The sequence below is a fragment of the Lynx canadensis genome, chromosome D3 (assembly GCF_007474595.2).
Source record: "Lynx canadensis isolate LIC74 chromosome D3, mLynCan4.pri.v2, whole genome shotgun sequence".
Lineage (NCBI taxonomy): Eukaryota > Metazoa > Chordata > Mammalia > Carnivora > Felidae > Lynx > Lynx canadensis.
In genome coordinates this window covers 34,353,222-34,373,688 of record NC_044314.2, presented here as the reverse complement: position 1 = coordinate 34,373,688, position 20,467 = coordinate 34,353,222, and positions in this window count along the sequence as shown.

The following is a 20,467-nucleotide window of genomic DNA, read 5'->3' as shown; positions in this document are numbered from 1 at the left end:
TGATGTACTGAGAAAAAGATAATATAACCCCTGCCCCTAGAAGTTTGCAACTAGTGGGTCTGAATTGATTGCCTTCTAAACTCAGTTTGGGAAATTGTTATCTCCTCCAGTAGGGCTCCAGAAAGGGATTCTGTCCTCTGGTAGATCTGCTTCGGCCATTGCAGTTCAGTTTGGAAGATTGGCAAGGCTTTATTTATTATGCTGTTTATCTTCTGTCCCTTGTAGAAATTGCTTTTCTATATTTCCTATATTTTACAAGTATTTTTGATAAACTGGAGATGGTAGTGACAATATTCTAAACAAAAAAGCTCCTGTGAGAATATGAATAATAACTCAGCAAAACAAAATCTCAGCAAGGAATAGAACTGGTTACTTATAGGACAGAAGACTGGATCATTCCTGGAGTCAAGACATATCAGTCAATTTTTTTCTTATCAATTATTCAACAAACATTGATTAAGCACAGATTCTGCATCAGGTGTTATAAATGCCCTGAAGGAAGGCAGATTTGCATGAGGTAGGAAAACAACCACCTGTTTTGCCAAAATGAAAGAAAAAGGCAAATGGAGTTCTTAGAAGCTCAGGTGAAGGGGGGAATTACCCTCAAGAAAACGCTGATGGGAACACATCAAACAAAATAAAACCGAAACCTTATAAAGCATATTCAAGAAATTCAGATTGACAGTGGCTAAGAGTCCAGTTAACGAATTGTGTCCTGGGACCACATGTGGTCCTATATATGTTAGAGAGAACCTGAGGACACCAAATGCAGAAAGAATAGCCCGCATCCTGAGCCACAGCCAGAAACAACTTCGAGGAAGGACTGAGCATTCCATCCTCCTGGCATTGGAACAACCTCACATGTAGCAGCTCATTATCTTAGTACAAATGGAGCTGGAGAAAACCAGATTGCTGAGTGGCAGAGCTCACAGGGGCTTCCATTAGGTGTTAGTGAAACCTAAAGCCAGAAGTCTTTGCCATTGACAGCCGGTTTCTATACTCCTGTGTTAGTTTTGTTTTACTCTCTCTTTTAAATTCCTTAACAAAACTTCTGAAATATTAATAACTTGTCTTAGCTGAACTAAACACAAAAAGTGCTTTGTCCCGGAGAACCAGTTGAAGCTGTTATGGTTGCTGACATTCATAGGCTAATCTCTCACCTTTTACACCAACATCCACATTCTCAAAAGCCTGGTTCAGATGTCATTAACTCCCTCTGGTGTTCCAGACCACCAAGTACTCCGCTGTTTCTCTGAATGGTCGCAGCTTATACTGGTGGACTCACTCATTTACCTGTCCCTTGACAGGTAAAATGACTTAAAATTTTCTATCATTTGAAAAATACAGGGGTACCTGGGTGTCTCAGTCGGTTAAGTATCGCACTTTGGCTCAGGTCATGATCTCACAGTTTGTGAGTTCAAGCTTTACATCATGCTCTCTGCTGTCAGTACAGAACCTGCTTTGGATCCTCTGTCCCCCTCTCTCTCTGTCCCTCCCCTGCTTCCATGCACTTGCTCTCTCTCCTGTCTCTCCCTTTCTCTCTCTCTCAGAAAAATAAAACATTAAAAAAAGAAAAATACATTATTAGATTTTTTTTCCTTCCATGTATTCCCTTTATATTATCATTTAGACCATTATCTGTAGTTAGTATCTCAGTATTTTGCACTTAGTTATGCTGGAAGTATGCTGGAAGCAACTAACAAGTCACTGGTTAATTCATTGATTGTTTTTTTTAATGTTTTAATACTTATTTATTTTTGAGGGAAAGAGAGAGTGAGAGTGAGTAGGGGAAGGACAGAGAGAGAGAGAGAGAGAGAGAGAGAGAGAGAGATACTGAATTGAAGCAGGCTCCAGGCTCTGAGCTGTCAGCACAGAACCCTACACGGGGCTTGAACTTGGGAATGGCTATATCAGCACCTACGTGGAAGATGGACACTTAACCAACCAACTGAGGCACCCAGGTGCCCCTCATTGATTAGTTAACAAATAAAGAATTTTCATTGAATATTGAATATTAGTAATTAAAGTGTCCAATCACAGAGCCCTGAATTCTCTAAGATAAAAGAACAGCTTTCTGATAATAACTACCTGCAAAGTTACTAAATGTAATTGGAATGACTAACATTTTAATAAATAGGCTTGTATAAAGAGTAGGTGTATGGAAATATCCTTCTACATGTAGCACAATTTGTATCATGCTCATATATGTTTCACCCTGTTTTCTGACCTGGATGTGGATGACATGGAAACTTTTGAACAATGTGAAATATGAAGATCCTAAATGAAGGAGTATGTGAGAGAAGGTCTCCCCCTCCGTGTGTATACAAGTAAAATCCAGCAGCATTTGGCTGCTCAACCTCATGCTCAAGCATTAATTTCACACTTTATTTCCCAGAAATTGAAGACAGTTAATTGACTTTTTACAACTGGTATTGAAACTTTTTTCTACTTCATGCCTCATGGGATGGGAAAACTGCTGTTAGTGGGGCTCAATGGCTTGTCCGAGAAGAGGTGACAAGTCTGTAAATAGAAGATCCACTTTAGATTCTGTACCTTCTAATGCCCTGTTTTCATTTCTGTAGAGATTTACTGCAGTTGAAAGGACTTCAATAAAGATCACAATTTAGCTATTTTTCTTCAGTGATGTAAATTTTCTTAAATTCACAAAAAATTTTGGAGCTAGAGAGGACTTCAGAAAGCAAGGTTCAGAGGAGATCAGCTGTTCATGTAATGAAAGTCATCAAATCAAGAAAAATTGTCATGATCCTTAACCTTTTTTTCAAGATAAAACATAGAAAATAAAGAAGGAAAGAAGAAGAGTCAAAGTAGAGATCTATTCTGATATTCACCATGTGCCTACTGTGTGCCAGGCACCACAATAGCCACTTTCATGTTTCATGGATAATTTCATCTCATCTTCTAATGACAAGTCCCAGTGTTGTCATTATGCAAATGAGGAAATTGGTAGGGCTGTGTGTATTGCAGGTAGGACCCAACACAACTAACACAGAAATCCATAATCCATCCTCCACTTACCCAATGAGTCTGAGAAGATTTCCAAAAAAGGCAATAAACTTGAGTACAAAACTGAATGAAACAAAATAATTTTTCAGGCAAGTATTGTGAGAGTTTCAGAAACAAGGTGTATTTTGACAAACCACTTAAAGCATGATAAGTATCATAAGGATTTTGTTAACAAATATTCTAGCTCTCCTTTCCCTCTAGGCATGTCAATTCGTAATTTCCCCTGCCCCTGAAGACAAGACTGGCCTTGGGACTTGCTTCTCCCTATAAAATATAGTAACATGAAGTACATCTAGGCAGAAGCTCTCAAAGGCAGTGTATACCTCACCACCTCCCTTTTTCCTGCCTGGCCATGGAAAAGTCATGTGCTGTGAAGGAGCCTCTGTCAGCTTAGGTCTTTGAGTGGCTATGATAAGTACAGCTAACCTTGTCTCAACTAATCTGGTGACCATTCAAACACTTGTCTTGACGGAGCAGGCTTTCCAAGTAGAAATAATAGAAATATAATGAGCACAAATTTGGTTCTTGTGAGTTTTGGCTTTTAATACCTGTTTATGCCACTTATTGGCTGGGTGACCATAAGAAATTGGTTCTCTAACCTTCAGTTTCCTCATCTACAATGCGGTCACAATGACATTTATTTCACAGGATGTTACTAAATTAAGTGTCGTGATACTGATAAATTGTTCAGTTGGGTGCCTGTCACATGCCACTGAAAGTTTAGAAGTATCAGCAGTAGCAACATCATCAGCATCAACGTCATCCAGGAAATTCTTTCTCGCAATATTTTCATAAGAGGCTTTGAAACAAAGGAGAAAAACTTCTATGTCAAGTGGAGACTAAGGGGATCTACAGTAATAGCCTCAGGATGAAAGGACGAGAAAAGTGACACATGAAGGCCGCAGACTACATGAGCAGACAGATTCTGTGAGCACTGAGCAAATGAGAGATGAACCACAGGCTCAACTGAGACTGGGATAGGAGATGGTGATTGTTTTCAAGAAAAAAAAAAAAAAGAAGTCTAAAGTAACTTCTAAGTATTGTTTAATTAAACTACTACCCTCTTGGGGAAAAATATTTCCTTTAAGGAGGTGAACTAGAGGGGGCGCCTGGGTGACTCAGTCGGTTGGGCATCCAACTCTTAATTTAGGCTCAGGTCATGATCTCAGGGTTGTGGGATCCAGCCCTGCATTGGGCTCTGTGATGAGCATGTTGCCACTTGAGATTCTCTCTCTATCACTCTGCCCTCTCCCCTGCTCGCTCACTCTCTCTAAAATTTAAAAAAGAAAAAAAGAAGAAGACGATAAACTGGAAATAAAATGCCCACACATTCCTTCATCTTTTCTTCCTAAGCAGTTTCAGAATCTTGGAAATTACTTGAAGCTTCTTCAGTTGGATTGAGTTGAAGCTATGGACATCTGGATACAAATCCTTGTTTGAACCTATGAAACACTAATGGAGGAAGATGTTACAGAAACAGAAAACAGTAACAACAATATCATCAAGGAACAAGTGCCCTGCAATTGAATGTCAGAAATTTTTTCAGAGTTCTCAGTAGGAAACCTCCCACCAACAAGCACAGCCTGAAATCGCTTCCCAGGAGAGTGGCTCTTAGAACCTGGATGTGCTCTGAACAGGTGTTCCAACAAGTGCTGCCAACTGTATTCTTCATGTTCAGGAGAAAGCCTCAGCAATTATTCTGAAACCTTTAAAAATAAGGCATTCAACCGGGAGCTGGGAGAAGAACAGCATATGTAGAGAGACAGAGCAAAAAAAAAAAAAAAATACCAGCTTTCATAAACTATGTGTATATGTGTATGTATTCATGTTCTTCATGTAATTATTGTTTATCACCATCATTGTACTCTCTATTGTTTTTTTTTTTAATTTCTCCCATTCTTAGGCTTTTACTAATGGACCTATACAGCACAGAATAATTAAATACCCTGTGAAATTCTCAAAAGGAACATATCTCTAAAACTGTAGAATTCTTTAATCCAGTAAACAACTGATCTCATAAAGTAAATTCCATATTTGATTATAAACCACCACAGGTAACCTCTTCCTATAGATGGAATAATGTGAGCCAGTCAGAAAGGTTTGGTCATGTCCAGTTGAATTACATAGAGCAGAGTAGGAATAAATAAGATATGACTAACCAAGAGGACTTTTATTCCAGTTCTGTCTCCAGGTTATTTATATGTTACATAGAGGTTACCAAACTGTCCTAAGAATCAATGTCTTCATCTATTAAAAAAAATCTTGTTGTAGCTAAATTACAGTTTGGTTAAAATAATCAAGTCGAATGATGTGCAAGAAAGCTTTTAAAAGCTCTAAAACACTATTATTATCACCACAGTCCATTTGGAAATAAATGAAAGCACATCGAACCTGCAGCACCCCTCTACTGCACTCACTCCCCTCGCCCCTCTCACATGTATAGTCTTCAGTTCACAGTTGTCAACTTCTTCCAGCATAGTTCTGTAAAATCCCCTGCTGCACCAGGCAGGGGTGAATTGCACTGTGCTTTGTTCCCTAATTATTTCATACATACTTTCCTACCTTGAAAAGGCCTTATTTTCTTTGTCAGGTTCCCCCTTTTATGTGGGTCCTTCAGCATTTGGCATTGCCTCACGTTCAGAGGGTCCTTTCCATCAGTTATTTTAAACTGGAAACTAAGAAAAACATTGAGAAGATAACTTAGAAATATGTAGAAAATGTATAGAAATATAGTAGAAAATGTTCCCCGCTCGCCTGGGTATGGTAGGTTAAATAGAAACTGCTCCCAAAACAAGATCTAGTTTGAGTTTCCAGCTATCCTCCAACATTGGGTAGCTTCATCTCATCTTCTAATGACAAGTCCCAGTGTTGCCAAGTTACAAAACATGACAATTTGTAGTCAAGAATTTATTGATTGTTAGCAGTTGTCAAAATGCATGGGGTCAGTTGGAGAAGTAATATAATGTATATCTTATGTAGAAAGACTGTGATATCTTTATTGCAAGACATAGTAGATGAGGTAAATATCTATTCACTATTCATGAGTTGCTGTTATCTTCCTATCCATAAACAGAAAATTAGAATACATTAAAAATCTGTCTCTATCTCCCTCTGTCTCTCTCTCTCACATACACACACACACACACACACACACACACACACACACACACGTTCAGACATGTTCACACGCACTCCCACACAGAGAAACTCTGCTTCAGCTCTTTAATTTGACAACTGATTTCCATATTAAACCCATTTCTTCCTAGATTCTCTCACAAACACCAACCTGTAGCCCTTTTAACACTAAGATGTAATATATACAAGAATGAATATTCCCTGTGCAACTCAATCTGTTTCACATTTCTGTCTGTTGCTGATGGGTGTGTCACTCATTATGCAAATATGGAGTAACACGGAGTTGGTGCCCTTGGGTCAAAGCTAAGGGTAGGACAAGCAGTGTGACCAAGAACCATAACCTTAGCCAAGCTTAACAAGACATAGGCACACACCCAATTGCCATGTACCCCTCTGCAGCATCAACTTGACTGGACATGGTAGTAGTAACTTGTCACGGAGGGCTCAGTTGATACGCAAAGAATTTTCAGGAACCGTGTTATTCCTTACTGGCGTAAAACCCGTGGGAAGCAAGTTGCTAAATTTTCCAAATCCATACCTCTGGCATCTAAGGGGGGTTTCCACTAATACATATTTTGAAACTTAACTGTGTCAGTTGGGTTCTGGTTTAAGGGTAGAGAGACACTTAAACCTGCTTTGAAAGAAGAGTAATAAGAGCCGTAGTTTGAAGTCCACCAATTCCAAACAGGTTCCATTAAAGTTGCCACAAGACACATTATTAATACACTTAATGATAGTAATAGTCACAATTTATCTAAACCATTTATATAAATGGAGTTCACACCATTTATGCAGATGTTAGCCTATGATACCATCTAGGGCATATATGGATTTTTTTTATTCATTATATCATTATCTGAGATCATAAAATTTTACTGGGTTAAGATAAATTAAATTTGTAGGTTACCATATATCTTTGGGTTCCACATGTTCATAAAATTCTGCTTAAAAAGAGCTTGGTGCAATTGTAAGGCATGCACTTACTTGATTTACCCAGTGCAAGCACAAGGGTAATAACTTCAAGTGTAGGCATTTTTATGATAAGTGACTATGTTTAAAATATCCATGTATATAGACAAATACTGTATTATAATATGAAAGCATGAAAAAAGTGACTGTATAAGAATGTTTTTGTTGCTCTGGTTTAAAATATCACTATTATTTTTTTTTTTTTTTTGAGAAAGACAGAGAATAAGCAGGGGAGGGACAGAAAGAGGGAGACATAGAATCTGAAGCAGGCTCCAGGCTCTGAGCTGTCAGCACAGACCTCGATGCAGGGCTCAAACCCAGGAACTGTGGGATCATGACCGGAGCCAAAATCTGATGCTCAACCAACTGAGCCACCCAGGCGCTCCTAAAACGTCATCTTTAATGAGAATATACTTGTCTTAGTCACTTCGGGCTGCCATAACCAAACACCAAGACTGAGGGATTAAACAACATATATTCTAGAGGCTGGAAGTCCAAGAATAGGGTGCCACTTTTCACTGTTTTCATGTTGCACACAGAGAGAGGGAGCGAGAGAGAGCGTGAGAGAGCGCTCAAACTCTTTGGGATTATAGGGGCACTAATCTTATGATGGTTTTATCTTCATGCCCTCATCTAACTCTACCTCCAAAGGCCCCATTTCTGTTAACCACCACATTGAGGGTTAGGACTTCAACACATATATTTTAGGGGGACATAAACATTCAGTCTATAACAATACTGAAGGATTTTTAAAAATAGAAATACAATAAATAGTTTTAAAGCACCACCAAAATCCACCCAATTAGGGCATGTCAGTTTTATATACACTTGAAATAGTTTTCTTAAAATGAGCTTTGATTAAGAAGAGCTAAACTTAACTGTGAAATGAACAAATATTTCACTATTAATAATAAAAAGTATTCAGCATATTTCAAACAATATACAGTTTTGTTCTTACAGTAGGATCTTGCCAGATGCTATCTACCAGCATGTCTTTAGGGAATCCCTACTGCAAATAGGTACCATTATCCCAGTACTGGTTGGTGTCTACTTTTGCTTTTGTCAGTCTTTTGCCACATTACTACCTCCCAGTACTACACTTTACATGATACTTTTGTAAACAAAAGCATCACAGAAAGGTTGCTGGGAGGGATATCTATCTATCTATCTATCTATCTATCTCCTGGAAGTCATATGTATCTTTTTGCATCTCACAGAAAGGTTGCTGGGAAAGATATATATATGTATCTAATTATCTATCTATATCTATATATGTATATGTATATATAGATATAGATATAGATATGTATAAATGTATATATATATACATACATACACACACATATATATGTATACATACATATATGTATATATATAACTATATATATATAACTATATATAAATATTTAACTATATATAACTATATATATATATGTTTATATATATAAGTTTATATATATATATAAAACTCAGGGAAGCGTTGCAGTTCAAATCCAAGGCAGTCTACTGGCAAAATTCCTTTTCGCTCTGGGGAGGTCAGTTTTTGTCCTACTAAGACCTCCCAACTGATTAGATGAGACCCATTCATATTATGGAAGGTAATATGTTTTATTCAAAGTCCACTCATTTAAATGTTAATCTCATCCAAAAACCACTTTCATTGAAACCAACCAGAAGAATGTTTGACCAATTACTTGAGCGCTGTGGCCCAGGTAAATCAACACATAAAACTAACCACCACAGTTACTTCACATCAGGAACTGTCACTCCTCTTATGTTTATTATTTTTTTTTAATTCAAGTCTAGACAGGTTTGGATGAAAAAATATGTTTGAGCACTTTTCAGGTATTAAGCACTGGGGCAGGTATTTTACACTCATGATTTTATTGATGCACAAGCCAATCTTGTGGGAAAAACTTTAATATTACCTTTATTTTACAGATAAGAAAATTGAAACTCAGTTGGTTTAATTGATTATGTGCAAATCAATATCCAGGTTACAACTCCTGGGAGACTCTCTTTTTACAAATTTCTGTGAATGAAATTCTATGTCATGGCACAGGGTTTCTACACCTTCACATCCCAGTCAGGAAAAATGAGATTGTGCATGTGTGAGAGCTACCATCCTTCTTCCTCTCTCCTTCCCTCACACATCTTTCCATTTCCCCTACCACCCACTTCTTCAAACCAACCCTGCTATAATCCAGTTGTGTTTCTATTGTTATTCATTGTCACTACTAAAATGAAATAATCTTAGTATTCTAGTGTTAGACACCATACTGTAAATTTTAAATGCATCATCTCATGTCATTCTCTGGCACATGCATATAGAGTCACACCCATGTGTATGAATATACATATGTAATATTTCTATGAAGCAGGTACACTGTACAAGAGAGAGAATTGAAATTTAGGAGGGTTAAGTAAATTCTCCCCATCCAGCAAATAGTAAGTAATTAAAGTGAGGTCTAGCTGTTGTGAAAATCTATGTGTGAGACTGCTACTCTGTGCTGCCATTTCACATGTTGTCAACCTTCATGTCAGCTCATTTTCATCCATATATAAATGCTTATCAGAAAGCAATATTCATTTCCAGAAGGAAGTGGAATTAGAATTAATTTGACTGTTATGGGTCCAGTTTGTGGCCTGAATAACCATGTTGCAACTACATTCTCTCCACTTCCTCTCTCTCTCTCTCTCTCTCTCTCTCTCTCTCTATATATATATATATATATATATATATATATATATATATACCTAGTAGATTTAAGGTCACTCTGATAGGGTTCTTTGAGTATATTCCAATTCCCCACAGTGAAATTTGAACTCTAACCCAGTCTTCTTTTCCCAGAGATTGTGGGTCAGTGTCTTAGTCCATTTGGGCTGCTATAGTAAAAAATACCATAGAGTGGGTGACTTAACAAACATTTATTTCTTAAAGTTCTGGAGGATGGAAACTCCTAGATCAGGTTCCAGCAAAGTCACTGTCTGGTGAAAGCCCACTTCTTAGTTCATAGATGACCACCATCTTGCTGTAAACTCACATAGAAGAGGGGGCAAGGGAGCCCTCTGAAGTCTTGTTTATAAGGGCATTAATCCCATTGCTGAAGGATCCATCCTGTTGACCTAATCATCTCTCAAAGGTGCCAATTCCACATACCATCAAATTGGGCATTAAGGTTTAACATATAAATCTGGCTAGAGGTTTATCAGTTTTATTTTTTAAAGAACCAGCTCCTGGTTTCATTGATTTGTTCTATTGGGTTTTTTGGGGGGTTTTGGGTCTGTTTGTTTGTTTTCTTTTTTGTTTTGTTTTGTTTTAGTTTCTATAGCATTTATTTCTGCTCTAATCTTTATTAGTACCTTCTTTCTGTTGCCTCTAGACTTTGTCTCTTGTTCTTTTTCTAGACCCTTGAAGTGCAAGTCTAGGTTGTTTATTTGAGATTTTTCTTGCCTCTTGGGTTAGATTCTTCTTGCCTCTTGGGTTAGGCTTGTATTGCTACTTACTTCCCTCTTAGGACTGTGTTTGCTGTATCCCAAAGATTTTAGATTATTGTATTTTCATTTCAGTTTGAATTTTAGGGAAATAAGTATCCAATTTACAGTAGTCAGTTGCACATTCAGTCTAAGCTCTTACTCATACCCACATAATCCTAGCTAATGTATACCTATATGTCAACTGTTATGTTTAAATTGTGATTTATTCTTCCCTTTTCATAGAAGAGTACATTCAGGGTTTTCGTGTATAACAATGCCATACTGACTAGCTGTGGATTGTTGTAAGACCTGTAAATCTTCTTGTACATAAGAGTGAAATCCATGCTCTTTGATACCATCTTGAGTGACAAGTATTCGTCTTCTTGAAGGTGTTCAGCTTCAGCTTCCATTTGGCTTCAAGGTGAGGTTTTATGACAATCTATTTTGAAGTACGAGAAGGTGGAAAATAGAAGATAATAAAAAATCAATGCTCTTTAGCATAGTATTCAATATCCTATTCAGTTTGACCCAGAACTATCTTTCTAACAATGTTCTCTCTGACCATTCTGCAAGCAAAATCCACTTTAAATAATAGGAGTTTATTCTTCTTTCTCCAATTATTGTGTTTCCCTTTTCTCCCTCCTCATCCAAGTCTTGCCCCATCTTTCAGTGTCACTCCAATACACCCTTCCTCTGAAATGATTTTACTGAATACTCATTTGATAATTTTTTTTCTATTAAATAACTACATCCAGTGTACCAAGATAAGCTCTCCATAAGTAGCAGTGGTAACACAGGCACAATCTCTATTTTGAAGCCCAGGAGAAAGAATGTAAAGGGTAAGAGGAACCATTCAGATTCAGAACTGTGGAGAATTCAAAGGAAGGGAGGGTTGCTTAATCCTTGATCCTTAATTGATTCTTAGAGATATCTGAAGGTCACTTCAAATGGAGCAGACTTTATGAAAAAAATCAAAGCAGAATATGAGGAACTACAATTCATTTGATTTGACTAGTATTAAAGAATTATAAAAAGGAGTGTCAGGATAAAGGGGTAGACAGGTTGACTAGAAGTAGTTAATGGAGGAACACTAATGCCATTCTAAGGAACTTCAGTTTTATTACGGAAACAATGAATGAGGAAACGCTGACTAAAATAAATGGGATGGGGCACCTGGGTGGCTTAGTCAGTTAAGCATCCAGCTGTTAATTTCATGTCAGGTAATGATCTCACAGTCATGAGACTAAGCCCCTCATCAGGCTCCATGCTGGCTATGGAGCCTGCTTAAGATTCTCTCTCTCCCTCTCCCTCCATCCTTCCCCTCTCCCCCACCTCAAAAAAATTAAAATTAAAATTAAAAATAAGATAAATGGAATGATATAAAAGGAGCTGTGCTTTAGGGGAAAAAAATGACAACAGGATAGAATAAATGGTAACCTAGCTTTCACTTATAAACAATATCTAAGGCTCTCCAAGTGGCCTAACAAGATTACCCTTGTCCAGCTAAGACACTCATAGCCTATGGTATCCCTGAAACTTGCCTAAGGGTTGAATCCTGAGAGAGATCATAAAGAAGAAATCCCTCCTTTATCCACTGAAGGACCAATACCATTGAACTTGACAGGTCTCACATCTTTCTCGTCAATACCATCTGGAGTATGAAACTTCCAGGTCCTCCATTATCACCCAGGTTCACATATGGTTTGTATAATCTATTTAACTATTTAATGTAACTCTTTACTCCATTTCCCATCTCTCTCTGACCCTCTAGTTTATTCCAATATATTCTTTGGACTATGCATGCTGCCTGGTATTGGATCTTACCTGGGTGTACCACTTACCAGTTGTGTGATCTTAAGCATGTTACTTAACATCTCTGAGCTCATGGGAAAAAAATAAAGAAGAAAGGAAGGAAGGAAGGAAGGAAGGAAGGAAGGAAGGAAGGAAGGAAGGAAGGAAGGAAGGAAGAAAAGAAAAGAAAGAAGTAAAGGAAGGAAGGAAGGAAGGAAGGAAGGAAGGAAGGAAGGAAGGAAGGAAGGGAAAAAAAATCAACATATGAACACACATGATGTCTGTTGTGAGTGTTCAAATTGTACACATAACACATTTGGAATAATAACAGCAACAACATAAAATTATAAGAACACTCCCTGTGATCAAGTGAGTTCCCAATGAATGGTGCTTACTAGTATAAGTATCTTCAGCAGAAATTCCCATGTTTTAAACTTCAAACTCTTTTCTGATCTGAGTAAAATTTGACTATGTTGTGAGAATTCTGCTTACACTGTTGGACTCTCAAGTGGTGTTTTGTTTTGTTTCATTCTGTTTTGCTTTTCTTCTCACACACTGTGTATCTTAGGTGTCTTTTTTTTAATCCTCTTTCCAGTTCCATATTATTTTTTTTTGTACATTTTCTAAATCCCCAATCCTTTGAAGTATGAGCCACCATACTTTATTACTCAACTCTTTCTCATTACTGTCTTCTACAGATCTTATAGATCACTATTCCCACCTATGCCATTAATCACTCTGTCTTCCTGGCTTCTCTGTTATTTCTCTAGCCATCATTCTTGGCAATTCAATATCTATATTGTATACTTTCCTGTCAAATCTTTGACTTTTTCTACCCCATGTTAGCCTGGCATTCCCATGGTTATATCCTGGATTTTGTCATTATTAACAACTAAAGCCCCTCTAGAATCTGATTTTGAGCGTAGCACTTTCTGACCTCCACCTTCTCTTGGCTACTTTTTCACTCAGCATCCTCACAACAGCTCATGTGATGTGCTACCGTTTGCTCCCTTCTCTTTCCTCACAACTAACATGTCTGAAAAAAACCCTTCTAAGAACCCGTCCCTTACTTCACCATCCAAGAGATCTGCTCTTCCCATTCTCCTTCATCTCAGTGATCCTTAGATTTTAACACATTTTAAACACAGATCAACTGCAATAAATGTTCTAAAGTGTAGTGATACTTCTCAGTCTAAAGTCCTTCAATAACCAGCTGTTACATTTTGCATGGAATATTAAATCCTTTCTTTGACCTATAAGGTCCTTCTTGGTGACTCTTGTTCACTCCTCCCCCTATCAGTCACTTGCTAAGACTCATTCACACTGGCCTTCTTGGTGTTGGTAAATAGCTCAGTCTTGTTTTTTTTAGCCTGTATAAATCCTTTTCCTTGAGGTTTTTTTATTTGGGATTATTTTCTCTCAGATTGTTTTAAGCCTTCCTTTTTATCCCTACTCAGGTCTTTGCTGAAGTGTCACCCCTTTAGTGAGGCCTTCCCTGACCACTGTTTCTAAAGAAACCTACCTTCTACCCCATTATCATTTTTTTTCCTCTCATTTTGCTCTGGTTTTTGACCTAGCACTTATTAAAAGCAATAATTCTCTTTATTCTTCTGGTGCGTTGTTTTCTGCCACTCCCACTTAGGGTTAGCTCCATGAGACCACCAACTTTCACGGTTCACCACTTTATTTTTGATGCCTGTCGAGAACTGTCACTGCCACAGAATAGGATTCAATTAACACTCTCCTTTTTAAATGACTGACTGATTGACTGAATGAATGAATAAATGTATTAATGAATGAAGATTAGAAAACAGAGAGGTTATTTAGGAGTCTCATGCAATAATCTGTTAGCAGCTACAACTAAAAGTAATAACTTATTAATTATATAGATAAATAGCATCTTGTGACTTTTTCTATATGACCAATTTGCACTGATAACTAACTTGTTATTTTGATCTGTGTGTGTGCATATATAATATCTTCGGCCCTAGGACAAGCACACCCAATATATATTTTCTTCTTTTTGATAACTTTTAAGATGAGGCTTTTACTCTTGTGGGCATAAGAAATATTTATTGAATAAATAAGTGATTAAAAATGGATACAGTGGCAAATTTGGAGGATATAGGGGAAGTAGCATACAAAAGAGGAGCAGAAACATCTAAAGAGGACAAAGCAACAGTTGCTAGAATTGAATTATGTGAGAAACAGAGACAATTCTTTTACAAGGAGTAAATTTAGGTCAGAATCTTCTAGCTTTAGTACTAATTGGTACTAAGGACCAGATCATTCTTTATTGTGGGTAGGGGCTGTAGTCTTACCCCTCATTTGTAGCAATCAAAGATGTTTCTAGATATTGTGAAATGTAACCGTGGGAGACAAAAATCATTTCTAGTTTAAAACCACTGACTCGTGTGATAAGTGTTGGGAAAAGTAGTCTCATGCATGTAGTACTTAGATCCCTGCTAAGGCACATAAGAATGGGCCTTGGGGCACCTGGGTGGCTCAAGCATTGGTTAAGCATCTAACTTCAGTTCAGGTCATGATCTCTCAGTTTGTGGGTTCGACCTGGGGGTCGGCTCTGTGCTGACAGTGTGGAGCCTGGAAACTGCTTAGGATTTTGTGTCTTCTCTCTCTGCCCATCCCCTGCTCACTCTCTCTCTCTCTCTTTCTCTGTGTCTCAAAAATAAATAAAATGTTACAAAACAAACAAACAACAACAATAACAAAAACCAGCCTTGAGCCTGGAACCATTTCTTACGAAGAGATAAAGAGTCCACATGGCCTATGCCAGGTGTTCACCTTGTGTCAGGCTGTTTTATTTTGTGTGGGAATGTTTTTCCTGCTTCACACTCTGTGTTTCTTTGTTCTGAGCAGCTATATATTCCAATGACCCTTGGGCACACCCCTAACTTTCAGTGTTTCAGACTCCACGGGAAAGAGGGGAGTCTTTCTGCCACAGCACCAGAGTGGTGCATGTAGGCCAATTAGTCTCCGTCAGTTGTTGGGGACATCCGTTAGTCATGAGAAAGCAGTACACACTATTGGAACTGAGCTTGCTCCATCTCTCCTCTATTTTAGTAAAAGCATTGTTCCATCCAGTGTTAGACTCTAGTATATTTTTACCATGACTCCAATACCAAGATACAGTGGGTAGAGCTCTTCCCGATGGAAGAACTTAGGAGGTCTCATTGTTTCAGCTTGCTCCCTCTCACCTCTTCCAATGCCATGAGAAAGGCACACCTGGGATAGCCCATTGATCTTAGGAGTGGATGAGAAACATAAAGCACAGCTACGCGCAGCCCATTAGCCTAGATCAGCCCATTAGCCTGATTTTTTAGTGAAATGTGATGTCTTTTCATACTCATGGCAAGGTGACTTCCTGAAAGACCCCATCTAAGTTAGTCTGCTGTTCCATAGTCTCCTGTGAGCCCCTCATCTGCAAGTCATTCTGCCAACGAGGCTCAGACACAGGTGAGAGCAAAGAGCACTTCACATCTACTTGACACAAAATTGGATTTGGGGTAATTGTAGCCTACTTAGCCACTTTGACTCAGGCCATGTTTTTATTCTATTTCTTTTAGAATATCATCTCTAGAACACATCACTTGATTCATGACCTCAGTCACAAGGCCAATACTTGAGATGGATAAAGTACTACCTCCCCTGACCACAGAGACCCATTCTGGGTTCCACCACACAGTGAAATCCTTGCTCTCTGAATTCCTAGGAACAGCTGTTACCAATGCCTAATACTTTATTTTCTCTATTTCTTCAACTGTTCTGCTGGTTTTCTCCCAATTAGATGCCCTACTCTTAAGGGATAGACACTCATTTTTAAATTTTGTTATTCTCCTACATCATTAGCATTATATCCATTAATTAGTACAGAATAGGTGGCTAGGAAATAATCTTTATTAATTTTATGTGGCTGTAATATTTATGCAAAATAACCTGATGGAAAAGCCACTGGCCTGAGTCAAAAAAATAAGGTGACTTCATTTCAAGGTCACAGTGGTGGCAAGGAAAGCATATATACCTAAGACTGATGGTATGGCTGAATTTGCATTAAATTGAGATGTTTGGGGAACCGTCAAAATCTTAGCTATGTCATTACGGACATCTGCTAAGAATGCTAAAGGTAAACAATCACCTGAAAGATCTATTTGCTTGCATGTAGTGGGAAACAGCAGCTCATTAGCTCTCGGCTTAGCTCGTTAACTCACCAGCTCGTTAGCCCTCTGCTCGTTAACTACTTAGCTCTGATTAGCTCTGCTCACTTCCTCCTCCTATCACTCACAGTGTGAATGAACTGTAAATCTGCCAGAGCAACAGATGGCCATTCCAGGTCCAGGGAGGGAGTTCAGGAGGTGGGGGACGAAGCATTCCCAGGTTTTTCTGACCTTGAAAATATTCCATTTTATTGCAGTTTATGAGTTATGGTTTAACTTCATCATGAAAGGAAATGGCACAGTTTTTAGATGCAGAAGAGTTCACTTAAATGGATTCCCTGGGATGACGCAAATGTGCAATTACGGGGCCATGTTAGGCTCCTTGGCAATGGTCTACACAACACACAGGGACTTTAAAAACACAAGGGAAGTCCAAGAGTATTTATAATGAGCATTTCTTAATGGCTTGTCACATGCTCAGTCCTGTGCTGGACACCTATGAGGAATTCAAGAGATGCTATTTAAGACAACATGTGGAATATTTACAGGTACAAACTATCAGAGCACAATAAATCTATCTCAGTTGTTAATCAGGACCTAAACTGTATGATATAGGATATAGGCACTCTAGGGGTTCAGAGAAGAAAGTATTTTGATTATCAATACAAAAAAAAAAAAAAAAGGGATTGCCCCATTATACAAAACCATAGATTTGACTTCCATTGCCTTAGTAACCAAATTGCCACATTGTCAACAGGGCTATAACCAGGCCAGCTCTTTATGTTAAGAACATTTGATTACCTGCATAGATGATTCCCTACATCTACTTTCTACCAGTTGTAAAATATACCACTGGTGATTTATTTATTATAGCCAAGTTATTGTACCTCCAGATAGGCAAAAAGGCATCTATTGTCTGGAAAGATATCTATTATCTGGAAATAATGACAAATTAAACAATGCTCTGGTGTCTTCATCTGTCTACACATTCACTTGTCTATATATGCAATAATTCACAAAGTAGTTGAGATAGCATCTACTAATACTAGCTTATTCCAAATATGTTAGGTACATTAGCAGGTCAAGACTCTGGAAAGAGATAATAGAGAGGATGGTTAGGCTTGATAAGGTAGAATATACAAGAAATACAGAACTAGGATTGGTATAATGAGAGAAAAAGCTGGGTAGAGCAGCCCAGTAAAATACCTGCGCCCCAAAGAACAATTGGGACTCTGGACACCTAAGTGAACGTGTCTTGTCAGGGGTGGGAGACAGAAGAGTGGAGGGCTCTGATAGCCAGTATTATTTGCCTTGCACCGTAGTCTATGACTGGTTCTGGTTCTGTCTGGGGCGGGGGGGGGGGGGGGGGGGTGGGGGGTTGCTGCTGCCAGCCAAGCCGCCTTTGCCTGCTGGGCAACCCCTGCTGATTTTAAGCCATGCAGATACAGTCTGTTTTGTTGCTACCTCATCATCTAATTTTTTTTTAAATTAAAAAGAGAAAGTAGCAAAAATGCAAGACCTTTCTTAGATGCCTGGGGCTCTCTTACTTCTGCTGCAAGAACTTTTGAAAAAGAAAACATAAACAAAATATATTTCCTGTCTGCCTATAACAAACAGAGACTAAAAATACTGTTACAACTGTACAATAGTTTAAGGTCAATGTATTCCCTCTTCATGGCTATGAAAACCTGACCCGCATAAGGCATTAAAATTCATAACACATGAAAATTAGGGAGTCCTGGAAGCACTTTCTTCTATATAAGTACAAATTTTCTCTGCCTACATCTAGCATTTAAAGGAAACCATCCAGATAATTAAAATGCCTATAAATGAAATGTCAAAGTTAAATGTTTTTTTTAAGTCTTAATGCTTAGGCAAAGTGAAACCTTTATTCTAAAATAATACACTTTAAATACTAGCGGTATCTTGTGAGGGAGTAGAATAATTAAGGATTGCCACATAAAATGGGTCTACAGGTCTACGTGCCGCTCCACTCAGTAAGCAACCTTTATGAAGGAATGCGATAATCAGTGTGTATTTTTTGTCCTTAAATACTGCCATTATTTTAAACATGAATCTAGCTACTGTGGATAAAGCTAACCATACAATGCACACGGAGTAAATTAATCACACAAATATAGAAACAGAGTTGTTGAGTTAGGCAAATTTTGATGTGGTTTTTGTGTATCTGGCTTCAGTTACCCACCCCCCCCCCATATTAGTGTGATCATTGTCGTTTGTTTTTTATCTTCTTGTGTGTGTCACCCTCATTTGGGTATAGTCGTCAGGTGAGAAATGCCCCTGTGAGCTCTGCCTATGTTTGTGCATGCATGATACATCTGAGCTGTGAGATAGTTTGAGTACAATTCAGTCTCTTGGTCAGGATGTAGATCAGTCCAGCCTATGGAAGAGGTGGTCCACTTTTCTAGATTCTATGATTATTTATAAGCTTTGGATCAAACATTTCACACACCACACTCATACAAAAGTGTACATTCAGACCTTATTCTAGCCCTTTTGAATGCCAGGAGACTTGACTTTTCCATCCTTTGCTCCAGTAGGTGAAGCTCACTAACCATCAAAACTGACCTGCTTCTCACCAAAGAGGCAATGGCATGGGTGCAGGGTAGGGTCTGGGCAGAAGATAAAGAACCGTGATGTTGTAATTACTTAGATGATACACATCATCTCAGCCACTTCTCTTACAGATACAGATGTGCCACTGCACCAGTGTATGTACTCCCACCTCTCTGTGATGCTATCAAGGCAAGACTGCAACTTGCCCTGCTGGTAGGAGCCCAACAGAATATTGACTTCTCTCATCTTTTGTTAGAGGGTGGCAGACTTCCCAGGAGAAAGGAGCAAATAGTTTGGAAGACAGTCCTTAGTTTCTCAGAAGATAATCCTGACTGGAACTGATTCTTTCCTCATCAAGACCATTTTCCAATTTCCCTTTGATGGCAGCATCTTGGATATCAGGTGTGAGACCAGTAACTCCAGTCATCAGTGAAGGGGTCCTAATTCCGGTTGATGCATGCTATATTCCTGCAATCATATTTAATCCATTTGTTCAAGTGTATTGTCCTTTCCTCCTCCTTGAGTGGCAGATGGTAAAGATGGCCAATTCCTCTTCCAGGCAATACATTAAAAAGTAAAGTCAAGCCACATGGTTTTGAATGGGAAGTAAAAAGTTGAATACAAAAGCTAATCAGTAGCAACCTGATGGACATAAGTAGTAAAGGCTGATAATAATAAATAGAGACCCCTTCATGGGCCTCAAGACACAAACATTTGGCTTGATTCAGCTCAAGGGGACAGTAAACAGGACTGTGTATCACTGAACTAAATTGTACATCTTTAAGTGCAAGGGCACAGAGATAATCAAGTGTTGGCTTCTGGACTTTCTCTATTGAAATCGCACTTTGGTTTTGGCATAGAAGGGCCTAGAACAGAGATTCTCAAGGGCAGAATGTTGGCCCATGATTTGTGCAGTGCCTACAGAGGCTCTCCTCATTTTTCATGTCTATGCTCCACTTACTGTCCAACAGAGAGGGCTGTAGGAACCTGCAATGAATACACACCCATGTGCCCAGTTACTGGCTACTTCAAAAGACTCCCTAGTGAAAGCTGAAATATGAGAAGGAAAGAGATTATAAATTAGCAAGGAGTCTGGAGGGGTTGGTTTTCTCATTTGAACATTTGAGGTGATCCTAAGCCCCGTGGTTCCATTTATTCTCTTTTCCTATTGGTAACATTCAAGAATGGCATCCTTTGATATCTCTTCCAGAATAGATATGACAGTGTTATAATAAGATAACTTGATGGATGATGGAAGAATTAATCTTTATGAAATTTTCTAAGTTTTGGAAGGCATGGCTAGCATTTCAGAAAGGTCAAAA